Raw genomic sequence first — 15,542 nt, 5'->3', positions numbered from 1 at the left:
TTAGAGCAGTGATTCTGTGACATGGAATCAAGGACACAGTGTGCGGAAAAGAAAACAAAACAAGTTTCTTGCCTCTTTCACTTCGCTCCTGGCAGAGAAGCTGAATGGGTAATCAGCAGTGGATTGTAAGTACCTGAGGCAAAGAAAGCTCAGTACACCCCGCCTTTTTTTTTTTTTGAATATTGTCTATACAGGGAGAGTTAGTGGATTGGGATTGTTGGCTAGGCTGTGGTTTCGGGGCCGAAAATCCACTCCGCGGGAGCCGCCATTTGCTTTCTGCATGCTGTCTTGATGGCTCTGTCTACAGGGTCCAGCTGCCGCATCTAGAGACTGGAACTGGGCTGCGTGCCGAGCCCTGTCCTCTGAAGGCTGGACCACGGCCTCAAGTGCCTCGGTCGCCTGTTCCCTGCTGCACCTTGGGGCAGAGCCTGCTCTGGGGTCGTTCGGCATCCCCCTACGAGGGGACCCGTGCTCCGGAGGAGGGGGCTGGAGAGCCACGGCGGCAGCCGCTTGGGCCCCAGGAGCTAGGCACCGGGCCGAGGAGCAGTGGAGGCCGCGGCGGCGCTGCTAAGGTCGCGGACAAGCGCGGCGCCCAAGAGCGCGGCCCAGAGGTGGAGGCGACGGCAGCAGGGTTTCAGTTCTAGAAAACTGGACTGGAAACAGAAGCAGCAGTTTGTATAATCCCAAGATCTTGCTTATGCCAGGAAACTGTAAGGGTAACATGAATATCATTGAGGAGGTCTAACATGGCGGCAGGCACGGAGAGATCAAGTCTCTGACCTCTTCAACTGTGCGGGCATAGGGAGCTGTAAATTATCTAAAGCCTGTTTGCTCAGGATCACTAGGCAATGCTGAGCTGACATGGAGCTAAGGCGTACACTTTGGGCCCCTCAGAAAACACACACTGAGCACGAATCTGCTGCATTCAAGCCCTGGTTCGCCTGCTTCTTGTGACTCAGCACTAACGATCCCGCTGAAATAACTAGTCGGCCCACCTGATCTCACAGAGGTAAAAGCCAACTGAGCACCATAGCCAGACCCAGGGAATCAGGAGGGACGTGGGACTAGCGGCGCAGAACCCCCGGTTATCACTCCCACCAGTGCTGACAACAGAGGTCCCTTGCACCAGCTACCAGGGGAGTTGCTACCTGAGGGCAAACAAATTCGCTGGGGGTCCTCAGCCCCAAGCCCTACAAACTTAGGGTCCGAGGGAGGCAAAGAGAAAGGGTGTGCCCAGGCATCCATGAAAACAGGGCTCCCAGGAGCAGCAGACCCGGCGTGTAGCCAGTATTGTGGTAAGCGGCACAGATGAGCGGGGCCTGGATTGAGGAACCACAAGAGAAGGACCTAGGCACTCAGGACTGGAGACCCACACAGTCTGGGAAGAAGAGCTAAGGCACAGTGATTGGTTCCCACCTATCAAGAGGAGAAGCCTGGCCCAGTGGGCATAGCTCCACCTACTGGAAGAGAAGTTAATCGAGCTCTATGACTGCATTTATTATTATTATTTTTTTTATGATTATTATTAGTATTTTTTTTATTTTATTCTCACTTTTTGTAGTTGATGTTGTTGTTGTTCTTTAACTTTCTTATTAATGGTTTCAATTTTTTAAATTCTTTTTATTCTATTATTATTACTATTATTTTTTAAACTTCAATTTCCATTTTTTCATTATCATTATAATTTTTTTTGTTTGTTTTAAATTTTTATTTTTTCGTTTTTTCTTTCTTTCTTTTAACTTTTTTTCTTTTGTCTTTTCATTTCTTTTCAATTTTCTTATTCCCCCTTTATTGAATTCTACCTGCCTACACTCACTCTCTTTAGTGACTTCTTCCCTTCCCTTCTAATGCCTCTCCTCCCAAGCATCAAATAAATTTATAAGAGTAAACAGTAACTCAGCAGTCAAACAGAATAAGAAGTATCATGAGCATAAAAAAGCAAGGAAGAAAAGCAGTACAAACAATGAAGGACAGCCTAAATATTCAGGAGGACCTGGAGTCATCAGAAAAATGGCCATATAAAGAACTCAAGGAACACCTTAGACAGATGGAATGGAATCTTAAAGATCACATTGAAAATGAATTACATAAACAGATAAAAGAAGAAGTTAAGCATCTCTATCAGGAGATAGAGATTATAAAAAAAATAAAACAATAATTCTAGAAATGAAGGAAACGATAAACCAAATTAAAAACTCAATCGAGAGTATCACTAACAGAGTGGAGCAAGTAGAAGCCAGAATGTCAGATAATGAAGACAAAATATATCATCTTGAAAAGAGTCTAGCCAACTCAGATAGGCTGGTAAAAAATCACAAGAAAAACATCCAAGAGATTTGGGATAACTTAAAAAAACCAAACTTACGAGTCATTGGGATAGAGGAAGGCACAGAGATTCATGCCAAGGGAATGAGTATCTTGCTGAATGAAATAATTACAGAAAACTTTCCAGAAATAAAAAAGGAAACAGATATACAAATTGTAGATGCATACAGGACACCAAGCACACAAAATCACAGTAGACCAACGCCAAGACACATAGTTATGAAGATATCCAATATACAGAACAAAGAGAAAATATTAAAACCTACAAGAGAAAAGAGGCAGATTACATTTAGGGGTAAACCAATAAGGTTAACAACGGATTTTTCATCCAAGACGCTGAAAGCGAGAAGATCCTAGAACAACGTATTTCAAACACTGAAAGACAATGGATGCCAACCAAGAATTTTGTATCCACCAAAATTAAGCTTCAGATACGACAATGAAATAAAAATCTTTCATGATAAACAAAAGCTAAAAGAATTTGTAGCCAGAAAACCAGCATTGCAAAGCGTCTTGAGCAAAACTCTACACAAGGAAGAAATGAAAAACAATAACCAAAACCATCAGCGGGAAGTGCCTCGGTAAAGACAGAGGACGGGGGGAAAGCTAATCATGGAGAAACAAACTAAATTAGAAAAAAAAAGAGATAAATAATCAAACATGGCAGGAAGTACAAACCATATATCAATAGTAACTCTAAACGTTAATGGCTTAAACTCTCCAATAAAGCGACATAGGCTGGTATCATGGATTAAAAAAACAAATCCAACAATATGCTGCCTCCAGGAGACACATCTGATTGGAAAAGACATACACAGGCTCAAGGTAAAAGGTTGGGAAAAAATATACCACGCACACACTCCTCGTAAGCAAGCAGGGGTGGCCATCCTCATATCGAATAAAATTGACTTCAAGACTAAGTTAATCAAAAGGGATAAGGAAGGACATTATATACTGTTAAAAGGAACCATTCACCAACAAGACATAACAATTATCAATATTTATGCACCAAATAATGGCGCTGCGACGTTCATAAAACAAACTCTCCTCAAGTTCAAGAATCAAATAGACCACAACACAATAATCATGGGTGACTTCAACACACCTCTCTCACCATTGGACAGATCCTCCAAACAAAAGTTGAATAAAGAAACTATTGACCTCAATAACAAACAATAAATAACCTAGACTTAACTGACATAGATAGAATATATCAACCATCATCAAGTGGATATACTTTTTTCTCAGCAGCACATGGAACCTTCTCAAAAATAGATCATATATTATGCCATAGGGCAACCCTCAGTAAATATAAAGGGGTAGAGATAATACCATGCACTTTATCAGATCATAATGGAATGAAACTGGAAATCAATGATAAAAGAAGGAAGGAAAAATCCTGCATCACATGGACAATGAACAATACATTACTGAATGATCAATGGGTTACAGAAGACATAAAGGAGGAAATCAAAAAATTCTTAGAGATAAATGAAAATACAGACACAACATATCGGAATCTATGGGACACAATGAAAGCAGTTTTTTTTTTTTTAAGAGAGTGAGAGAGGGAGAGAGAGAGAGAATTTTAATATTTATTTTTTAGTTATCGGCGGACACAAAACAATTGTTTGTATGTGGTGCTGAGGATCGAACCCGGGCCACACGCATGCCAGGCGAGCGCGCTACCACTTGAGCCACATCCCCAGCCCCATGAAAGCAGTTTTAAGAGGGAAATTAATCGCCTGGAGGTCATTCCTCAAAAAAAGGAAAAACCAACAAATAAATGAGCTCACACTTCATCTCAAAGCCCTAGAAAAGGAAGAGCAAAACAATAGCAAATGTAGCAGAAGGCAAGAATTAATTAAAATCAGAGCGGAAATCAACGAAATTGAAACAAAAGAAACTATTGAAAAAATTAACAAAACAAAAAGTTGGTTCTTTGAAAAAATAAATAAGATCGACAGACCCCTAGCCATACTAACGAAGAGGAGAGAGAACTCAAATTACTAACATACGGGATGAAAAAGGCAATATTACAACAGATGCTTCAGAAATACAGAAAACAATTAGAAATTATTTTGAAAACCTATATTCCAATAAAATAGAAGATAGTGAAGACATCGATAAATTCCTTAAGTCATATGATTTGCCCAGACTGAGTTAGGAGGATACTCACAACTTAAACAGACCAATATCAATAGATGAAATAGAAGAAGCAATCAAAAGACTTCCAACCAAGAAAAGCCCAGGACCGGATGGGTATACAGCGGAGTTTTACAAAACCTTTAAAGAAGAATTAATACCAATACTTTTCAAGTTATTTCAGGAAATAGAAAAAGAGGGAGCTCTGCCAAATTCATTCTACGAGGCCAACATCACCCTGATTCCGAAACCAGACAAAGACACCTCAAAGAAAGAAAACTACAGACCAATATCTCTAATGAACCTAGATGCAAAAATCCTCAATAAAATTCTGGCGAATCGGATACAAAGGCACATCAAAAAAATTGTGCAGCATGATCAAGTAGGATTCATCCCTGGGATGCAAGGATGGTTCAATATACGGAAATCAATAAATGTTATTCACCACATCAATAGACTTAAAGATAAGAACCATATGCTCATCTCGATAGACACAGAAAAAGCATTTGACAAAGTACAGCATCCCTTTATGTTCAAAACATTAGAAAAACTAGGGATAATAGGAACTTACCTCGACATTGTAAAAGCTATCTATGCTAAGCCTCAGGCTAGCATCATTCTGAATGGAGAAAAATTGAAGGCATTCCCTCTAAAATCTGGAACAAGACAGGGATGCCCCCTATCACCACTTCTATTCAATATAGTTCTCGAAACACTGGCCAGAGCAATTAGACAGACGAAAGAAACTAAAGGCATAAAAATAGGAAAAGAAGAACTTAAATTATTACTATTTGTGGATGACATGATTCTATACCTAGAAGACCCAAAAGGGTCTACAAAAAAACTACTAGAACTAATAAATGAATTCAGCAAAGTGGCAGGATATAAAATCAACACACATAAATCAAAGGCATTTCTGTATATCAGCAACAAAACTTCTGAAACGGAAATGAGGAAAAACACTCCATTCACAATATCCTCAAAAAAAATAAAATACTTGGGAATCAACCTAACAAAAGAGGTGAAAGATCTATACAATGAAAACTACAGAACCCTAAAGAGAGAAATAGAGGAGGATCTTAGAAGATGGAAAAATATACCTTGTTCATGGATAGGCAGAACTAACATCATCAAAATGGCGATATTACCAAAAGTTCTCTATAGGTTTAATGCAATGCCAATCAAAATCCCAATGGCATTTCTTGTAGAAATAGATAAAGCAATCATGAAATTCATATGGAAAAATAAAAGACCCAGAATAGCAAAAGCAATTCTAAGCAGGAAGTGTGAATCAGGTGTTATAGCGATACCAGATTTCAAACTATATTACAGAGCAATAGTAATAAAAACAGCATGGTACTTGTACCAGAACAGGCGGGTGGACCAATGGTACAGAATAGAGGACACAGAGACTAATCCACAAAGCTACAACTATCTTATATTTGATAAAGGAGCTAAAAACGTGCAGTGGAGAAAGGATAGCATCTTCAACAAATGGTGTTGGGAAAACTGGAAATCCATATGCAACAAAATGAAAATGAATCCCCTCCTCTCGCCATGCACAAAAGTCAACTCAATGTGGATCAAGGAGCTAGATATCAAATCAGAGACTCTGTGTCTGATAGAAGAAAAAGTTGGCTCCGATCTACAGATTGTGGGGTCGGGCTCAAAACTCCTTAATAGGACACCCATAGCACAAGAGTTAATAATAAGAATCAACAAATGGGACTTTCTTAAACTGAAAAGTTTTTTTCTCAGCAAGAGAAACAATAAGTGAGGTAAATAGGGAGCCTACATCATGGGAACAAATTTTTACTCCTCACACTTCAGATAGAGCCCTAATATCCAGAGTATACAAAGAACTCAAAAAATTAGACAATAAGAAAACAAATAACCCAATCAACAATTGCGCCAAGGACATGAACAAACACTTCACAGAGGAGGACATACAATCAATCAACAAGTACATGAAAAAATGCTCACCATCTCTAGCAGTCAAGGAAATGCAAATCAAAACCACCCTAAGATACCACCTCACCCCAGTAAGATTGGCAGCCATGATGAAGTCAAACAACAATGAGTGCTGGCGAGGATGTGGGGAAAAGGGTACTCTTGTACACTGCTGGTGGGACTGCAAATGGGTGCGGCCAATTTGGAAAGCAGTATGGAGATTCCTGGGAAAGCTGGGAATGGAACACCATTTGACCCAGCTATTGCCCTTCTCTGACTATTCCCTGAAGACCTTAAAAGAGCACACTACAGGGATACTGCCACATCGATGTTCATAGCAGCACAATTCACAATTGCTAGACTGTGGAATCAACCCAGATGCCCTTCAATAGATGAATGGATAAAAAAAATGTGGCATTTATACACCATGGAGTATTATGCAGCACTAAAAAATGACAAAATCACGGAATTTGCAGTGAAATGGATGGCACTAGAGCAGATTATGCTTAGTGAAGCTAGCCAATCCCTAAAAAACAAATACCAAATGTCTTCTTTGATATAATGAGAGCAACTAAGAACAGAACAGGGAGGAAGAGCAGGAAGAAAAGATTAACATTAAACAGAGACATGAGGTGGGAGGGAAAGGGAGAAAAAAAGGGAAATCACATGGAAATGGAGGGAGACCCTCATTGTTATACAAAATTACATATAAGAGGTTATGAGGGGAATGGGATAACAATCATGGAGGGAAATGAATTACAGTAGATGGGGTAGAGAGAGAAGATGGGAGGGGAGGGGGGGATAGTAGAGGATAGGAAAGGTAGCAGAATACAACAGTCGCTAATATGGCAGTATGTAAAAATGTGATGTGTAACAGATGTGATTCTGCAATCTGTATTTGGGGTAAAAATGGGAGTTCATAACCCACTTGATTCTAATGTATGAAATATGATATGTCGAGAGCTTTGTAATGTTGTGAACAACCAATAAAAAAAAACAAGTTTCTTTCTTTTTTTTTATCTTTTTTTTTTTTGGTGGGGTTCTTTTGGAACTGGGGGTCGAACCCAGGACTTTGAGAATGCAAAGCACATGCTTTGCCACTGAGCTACATCCCAGCCCTACAAGTTTCTTTTATATTACCTAAAATAATATATTATTTGTGAATTAAAGTCTGACTTATTAACCAACACAATTTTTTCACTTATCAGATTGGAAATAATCAAAAAGTTGAATATAATTCTGCATCTGAGGCTATAGGGTAGCAGGTGCTCTCCTTCATTTCTGGTGAGAGGACACAATGATACAATCTCCATGAAGGACATTTTGGCAAGATTTTTAATAGTTACAAATGTGTTTGCTCTTTGACCCAGCAATCTCACTTCTGGGAATGCATCATACTGACACATCTGCACACATCAAAATGATTTATGTCCAAGGTTATTCACTACTGCATTATTTGAAAAAGCAAAAGATTGAAAGCAACCCAAGTGTCTATCCGCAGAGGAGTGGTTAATTAAATTATGGTACATGCACACAATGGAATATTAGGTAGCTATAAAAAACAATGAGGAAGCAAGAGATGTACTGATAAAGAAATATTTCTAGGAAACATTGTTAAAAGTGAAGTGAGAAGTGATGAAAAAAGTAAATAATAATCTACTATTTTTTGTTTTCTGGTTCTAGGGATTGAACCCAGGCCTCCAGCATACTAGTAAATCTCTACCACTTAGTATATCCCCTTTCCTGTAATTTTTTTTTAAGATAGGGCCTCAGAAAGTTGCCCAAAGTGACCTTAAACTTCTGTTCTTCCTCTTTCAGACTCTCAAGTAGCTGGGATTATAGGTATGTGCTACCACATCCTGATGATCTACATTTTATATAACAAATAAAGGGAGTAGTATGAGCAATTAATACAAATGGTTAACCAAAAGGGAAGTAAGGAGTGAGGTAGATAGTGGGAAAAGGGAAATAAGTCTTCTCATTTGTGTTATACTTTGTTCAACTTTAAGTTTCTAAAAAAGAATCATTCAAACATATTATCTATTAGAATAAGTAAATAAAATTTTAGAAGATACACTTTTAGTTTCATTGTTCTTGTTAAATTGCAGATTGGGTAAAGGGTCCCTTATACTCTTTCTGGTTTAATCATTTCAAATGGGAATATTGAATTATCTCCTCAGATGGGCTCTCCTTCTAAAAGAAAAGGGTAAAAAGGAATACTAAATCACTCACTAATAACCTCACTGAATAATCATTTAGTAACTTACTGCTCTGTGGCATGAAGATATCTAACAAGATTGATCTGGCGGATGTTTCTCACTGTTTTTTTATGTTATTTTATTTTATTTTGGCTAGAAAGAGTAATAGATCATAAAGACCTCCATATTCCAATTGTGTCCATGTTATGTCTGAAAGGGAACTAGCAAAACTAACATTTCAAATGAATAATCACTATTTTTTAAAAATACCATGAAATACAGCAGAAAAACATGACATGATTAAACTAAGATGCAGAGAACTGTAAAATAAATAAATTTTAAAAGCTTCTTTATGCATCAGAGTTGTTACTAGATTAGAATAGAGTTGGAGGGAAATCTGGTATTCATGTTACATAATCAGAACTATACTTTATCATTATTTATTGTTATCATTAAAAATGAAATAAACAGTAACTGTGATTCTAGAAAGATCAGTTAACCATATCTGAGCCTCAGTTTCCCTACCTTACATGGGAATAACAATAATATCTTGTTCCCAAGGGGGGCTTAAAGAAATAAATGACATGATGTACTTAATACCAGGCCTGACATTCAGTAAGTGTGCATTAAGTGAAAGCTATTATTTTCATCTTATTTGATTGGCAAGAGTTGTATAAGATAGAAAATATCAATTTTATCAGATATGATTCTGATATAAATTTTAATAACAGTATAATGCTTATGACTGCTAATCATAAAATGATATATAAAATTCAATGAATACTATGATAGAAAAAGATGAAATATACAAGCACATTAATAGGGCAAATATTGGTGTAGTAAAAACATCTATATATATATTTTTTCTCTATATTATATATAAATTATATATAATATATATATATATATATATATATATATATATATAATTCTTTCCTATATAATGTTTTAAAATATTTAATAACTTTATGGCAATGAGGATATATATATAGATATATATATATAATTAAATTTGGCAGGGGAGAAAGAGAAAATAAATTGTCAAAAATAATAAACTACCTTGATACAGATTGTAATTGAGTGTCTACCACACCCCCACTCTACCCCAATACACAAATACTCTAAAAAATACTATTGCAATTGTGTGTAAACTCTTCAAGGTTAGGTCTGTAAGATGTGCTTCTAGGACAGGGAGTGAGTTACATCACAATATGAAAGAAAGTTAAGTTAGATACTGCTAGTTGATTTCCCAGTATCTTCTCCTCTTCTGTAGTATCAGAACCCCAATTTTGTCATAATGGCATTGTTCTCTATTAAAAATACTTTCCTAGACCAATAGAGTAGGGATGGAGATGAAGGAGAGAAGGCAGGAAAGAAATAGGCCATACCATGCTATGTGCAGGTATGAATATATCACAATGAAGCTTACTTTTATGCACAGTAATAATTCACGTATAAAAACGTTTTTAAGAAATACCTTCCCTTGGGGCTGGGGATGTGGCTTAAGCGGTAGCCGGATAGCCTGGCATTGATGCGCCCCAGGTTCGATTCTCAGCACCACATATAGACAAAGATGTTGTGTCCACTGAAAACTAAAAAAAAAAAAAAAAAACATTAAAAAATTCTCTCTCTCTTTCTCTCTCTCACTCTCTCTTAAAAAAAAAAAAAAAAAAGAAATACCTTCCCAGAGTTCCTTGCAGCTCTGATTGGCCAAATGACCCAGGCTAGCCAATGAAATACACCCTATTTTGCCATATAATCATTGGCACTACATTAACATATATTCTGGATTATTCCATGCATCCTAATCTTGCACCAAAGACAGTTTAGTAAAAAATAATTTTTAAATAATACTGGCGCAACTTATTATTTTATAAGAGATTCATGGAGTTGTACTCCACCTTTTTGCAGAACATAAAAATTAAAAAAAATGGGCAAAAAATATGCAATGATTATGTGGTGAAATATGGTAATCAGAACCACAGGAGAGACTCACCTGGCCTGTTTTTTTTTTTTCTTTTCCTCCACCTATGGTCTTATTGTCCTTCTTCCTGTTGGGAATGCAGATGTGTTGTCTGGTCCCAGTAGTACTGTTACAAAGAAGTGACATGCTAATCATGGCAGGATAGAAATGTGTGAGTCTGGGTGTCTGCCAGGCCCAGGTTCTTCAAGTCACTTACTTTCCTGGACCAGTCTTCTTGTTAGGTGAAAAAAACTCCTTCTGTATATAGAAGAATATTTGGTAAGAATATTTTTTTCCTTTATGCAGGCAAACACATTCTAACTAATATGTACCAACCACCAACTATGCCTAAAGGTGATTTCAGAAAAGGATCTCTTTTCTGAAATTTGGAACAAAACAAAGAGTGTCAGAGTTCAGAAGAGCATTGAACAGGCCATGCTAACTCTGCTTATTCATCATACATCTACTTACGGCATATTTACCTCTGTGGCTCTATTCTGGAATGTCACCAGGACCTGCTGTACTTGTGACCTTGTTGTTTTGCTTGTCTGTTTCATGTTAAAAAGGCTGATAATGTGGCATATATTATATTCTTCCACTCCAGGAAACCAGGTCTAAATGCAGTCTGAGAATTATGTGTATCAATGTTAATCAGTAATTATTTAGGTTGCTTTGGGCAGAGGATGTTGATCAACAGCATGATACAGAATCAGTGATTTCTTCCCAAAGGAGGAGATAGTTTGAAAGAATATTTTAGCTGGAAGCTGTCTTCTCCACACCAAAATTCAGCCTGGCCCTATGGAACTCCATTATAGCAAAATAGATACAGCGCAAAGAAAACCCCACAAAACCTCATTCATTTCGAATACAAGGTAACTGTGATTTTTCCTTCAAAAACTGGATGTGCTTCTGCTTCAGCATAGTTAGTATTAGCGCTGGTATGTGGCTGTTAGCACATCTGTGGCAAGTGAGAGATTTGGGGCTTAGGTACAGGTATACATGCCTCTTATGCTTTCACCATTTCATGGAAGGGTACATTTTCTGATTAATGACTAAGTTGAGCATAAAATTGAAACAGTTGTAAACTAAGAGATTAAGGATTTTCGTGTTATAGAAACATGAAATGGCCATCCAACACAGACTCATGGTCTATACTCCCTTCCCTACAGCACAATAGAGCTGACAAAGTATGATGATGTAGCAGTGTGACATGCGGAGATCAATAGATACCTGCTTCAGGAGAATCTTATGTAAGGCAAAGCTGCCCATCTCCCCATTCATTTCACAGGTAAGTGTTCTCTGAGTTTGGTGGAGTCAAAATTGCTTAGTGAGAGAGAAGTGTATTGGAATAACAAACACAAACCTTTGCATTAAAATTAATTAATATGCACTGACAGCTCAACTGGAGAAGCATCAACTGATACCGTAATGGTGAAGCCTCACCTCATTTACCAGTCAGGGTCCTGGCAGGTAACATATGGCATGATCAAATTGAGTAATTTGAAGAGAGCTTAACAGAGAGACTGTATGCAAAGATATGCACAAGGTTTAGATATACAATAGGGATGGAACAAAACCCCCAAACAGGGACCTTTTAACAGCTCTAAGTCTGAAGGGACAAGGTCAAGAGTGCAGTCTGAGAAAAGAATGAACTTCCTTATGGAAGCTAAGAAAATTGGGCGGGGGAGGGATCATTCAGTTTGAGACAACATGGTAAGAGAGAGAAAGGAAATAAATACCCAGACTTCATTCTTCTGATTTCCTGCTGGTTTTTCACTTTAACTGAATCCCACTGGAAGCCATTGGCCAAGGAACTCCATGGTTAAAATTCATAGGTTTCAGCTTCCTGAGAAACAAAAAGTGGGGGAGAAAGATATCCAGAGTATTCCAAATGGTTCTAATGAAGAAAATTCATTGAGAGACTACTTATAAGAGGTTTGGGCAGGTTAGAGACCTATGAAAGACTTCCATCCTTAACAGTTGATAGATCCTGTTCTCACTAGTCCTGTTCCTATATTAACTTCTAAAATGCTCCTAGTAATTTCTCTTTACTTCTGATAGTAGTAGTTACTTCTTAACTCCCATTCTGCCCCTCCTGCACATATGCAAACAGACACATTCAATAGGAACAGAATTTTGCCAAATTGATTAAACTCTTCAGAGAGCCAACTTTTGGCTAAGTTGATGCTTTCTATTTTGTATTTAATTATTTTCTATTCTTTGTTATTTTATTTCTTCTTTAAGATTATTTTGTTGATTTTGATTTAAATAATTGTAATAGATACTTAGTTCACTAAATTTGGGCCCTTATTTTTTAAATATATAGTTATATTTTTTCCTCTGTGCTCCACTTTAACTGTATTCCACAAGAGTCAATTAGAAATGACCCATGGGTAAGTTAGAAATGCACTTTTTAATTTATAAGCATGGGATCATTTCAATTACCTTTAAAAAATTAATGCCATTTTTAATTTGATGTGATCAGAAAATGTGCTTCATAGTACTCTAGCCCTTTGAAATGTGATAAAACTTGCTCAATATATGGTCAACTGTTTTAAATGTTTCATTTGTTCTTTATACCAATTTTATTAAATTGATTTTCCAAGTACTATCATCTTACAAATTTCAACTCTTATACAGTCTTATTTATATATTGCTACTTGTTTCTTCATCAATTTCCAAGAGAAACTATTTTTCTCTCGACTAAAATTTTGAATAATAGTTTGAAACGGTATTTATATATGAAACAAAATATAAAATTGTTATATTATCCTTTTAAGTTAAACCTCTTACTCAATATACTAAATTTCTTTTTTTTTATTGTCAAGCATTTTGCCTAAAAATGTGATGTGTAAGCATTTCCATGGTATTTCTTTTGTATCCCTTCTTTTTCTATTTTTCTATATTGGAATTGTATTTGTTACAAATATCATCCAGTTGTATTTTTTATTTTTTTCTGACAATCTCTGTCCTGTAGCTGGTTCACATAGTCTATTAAATAAATTAATGTGAATATTGTCTATTTGCCTGATGTAAATTTAGCCTCTTATTTTGTCCTATTTTTCCCCTCATATGCTATTCTGTTTATTTTTAATTTTTCAGAATTTTCTTTAGAATTGATTGATTGATATTGTGTGTGTGTGTATGTGTGTGTGTAAGTCACCATATACTATTTTTATTTCCTGTTTGAATTTATACACTTTTAATCTTCTTTTAGTGGTTACTCTAGAAAATTTATGTGTGTTCTTAAAAATCAACAAAGTCTAAAAGTAATAACTACTTTTACTTTTTATTATTAGGATATATTTCCTCAATAAACTTCGCATATTTTAGATATTATCAATTTTACTTTCACCTTTTTAAAAATTCTACTATTATCATCATAATATACTGTCAATGTTCATTTAGATTGACTGACCTATTTTTCACCTTTTCTGTACTTTTCATTTTCTTTAATATCCAGGTTTATTTTCCTTCTTGCTGAAGCACATTCTTTAGAATTTTCTTAAGTGAACATCTATTGGCAGCAAACTTATTGTGTAATTATCTGAAAATGATTTTTCCCCTTTCTAAACCACTTAACATATTTATTTTCTACACAGACTATAATGCATGAAAAACAAATGGTTAATTAACAGGTCAGATATGGTAGATGGAATGAGTTTCAGAAAGATATGAAAATGAGATATGGAAACCTTTCCTGAAGACATTTTACTTTCTCTTTCTCTAAACTCTGCTTTCTTATTTTGATGTGGGCTTGTTTCTCAAGTCTCAGTCTGAGGAAATGATCCACCGAAGGCATTACAAAGACTATCTTATAGGCCAGTGTTTGAACTTGTGCTAGATGTTTCTTCCAAAGATGTCTCTTCTCCAAGCACAGGGTCTAGCTTTTTCCTGGCCCCTCTGAAGAAGCCCTAGTGCTCTCTTTCCCGGAAAACTTTACTAATGCGCCATGGTATCAACCACCTTTTCTAAGCACTCTGGGTTTGGTATTGTCAATCTCTGCCTCTTGGGATCCTGCTTGAGAGTGTGAAGCATGTTTCTTTCACAAGGACATACAAAAGTTTATGTAAATCTTTGATACATTTGTCCCTTAATTTCTGACTAGTCCAAGCAGCTCCAGATTTTCCTTTTCCTTCTCCTCAATTCTTTGGGTCATCAAAAAATCCTTCTAGTATTTTATTTGACAATGTGATGTGAAGTAATCGTCACTGGTGAAAGAATGTGACATTTGGTATGTTCTAAGCAAACTAAGAGACAACCTACACCCTAGCTAGTGGAGGCCTTCAGAGTTATTGCCACCCAGAAGCCGTCACCATGGCTGAGACTCTTCTACACAGAATGGGAATTTTGCTATTTTTTTCACATAATTAAGCAGACTGTGTTTCCTGAAAATGACTTTTGATCTTTTTGAAAATATATATTATTACTAAGCTTAGGATAGAAGTCAATTTCTTTCAGTATATCATTTCTTTCAGCAAATATCACTCACTATTTTTTAACTTCTCTTATTACTATTGAAAATCAATCTACTGTACCTCTTTTGAAAGTAACCTATCTGTATGGGGTTGAATGTTCCTCAAAATTTCATATCTATTCAGGACCTCAAAATCTGGTCCTACTTAGAAAGGGGATTATGGCTGATATAATTGGTTAAAGATCTGAAGTCAAAGTCATTCTGAATTTAGAGTGGGCTCTAAACCAGTGACTTTGTCCTTTTAAGAAGAGGAGAGAACACAGAAACAGAGAGAGGAGGATGTCATGTTGAGCAAGAAGCAGAGATTGGAATAATGCAGCTGTAAGCCAAAGAATGCCAAGAATTGCCAATAACCACCACTAGCTAGGGGAAACATGACATAGATTTTTCCCTTGATGTCTCGAGATAGAAAGGACAACTCCATTCAGACTTCTGGCTTTCAGTAATGTGAGGGAATACATTTCTGTCATTTAAGCAACACAGT

Source organism: Spermophilus citellus (genome assembly GCF_964194105.1).
Source record: "Spermophilus citellus genome assembly, chromosome: 5".
NCBI lineage: Eukaryota > Metazoa > Chordata > Mammalia > Rodentia > Sciuridae > Spermophilus > Spermophilus citellus.
This window is presented reverse-complemented; position numbering follows the sequence as displayed.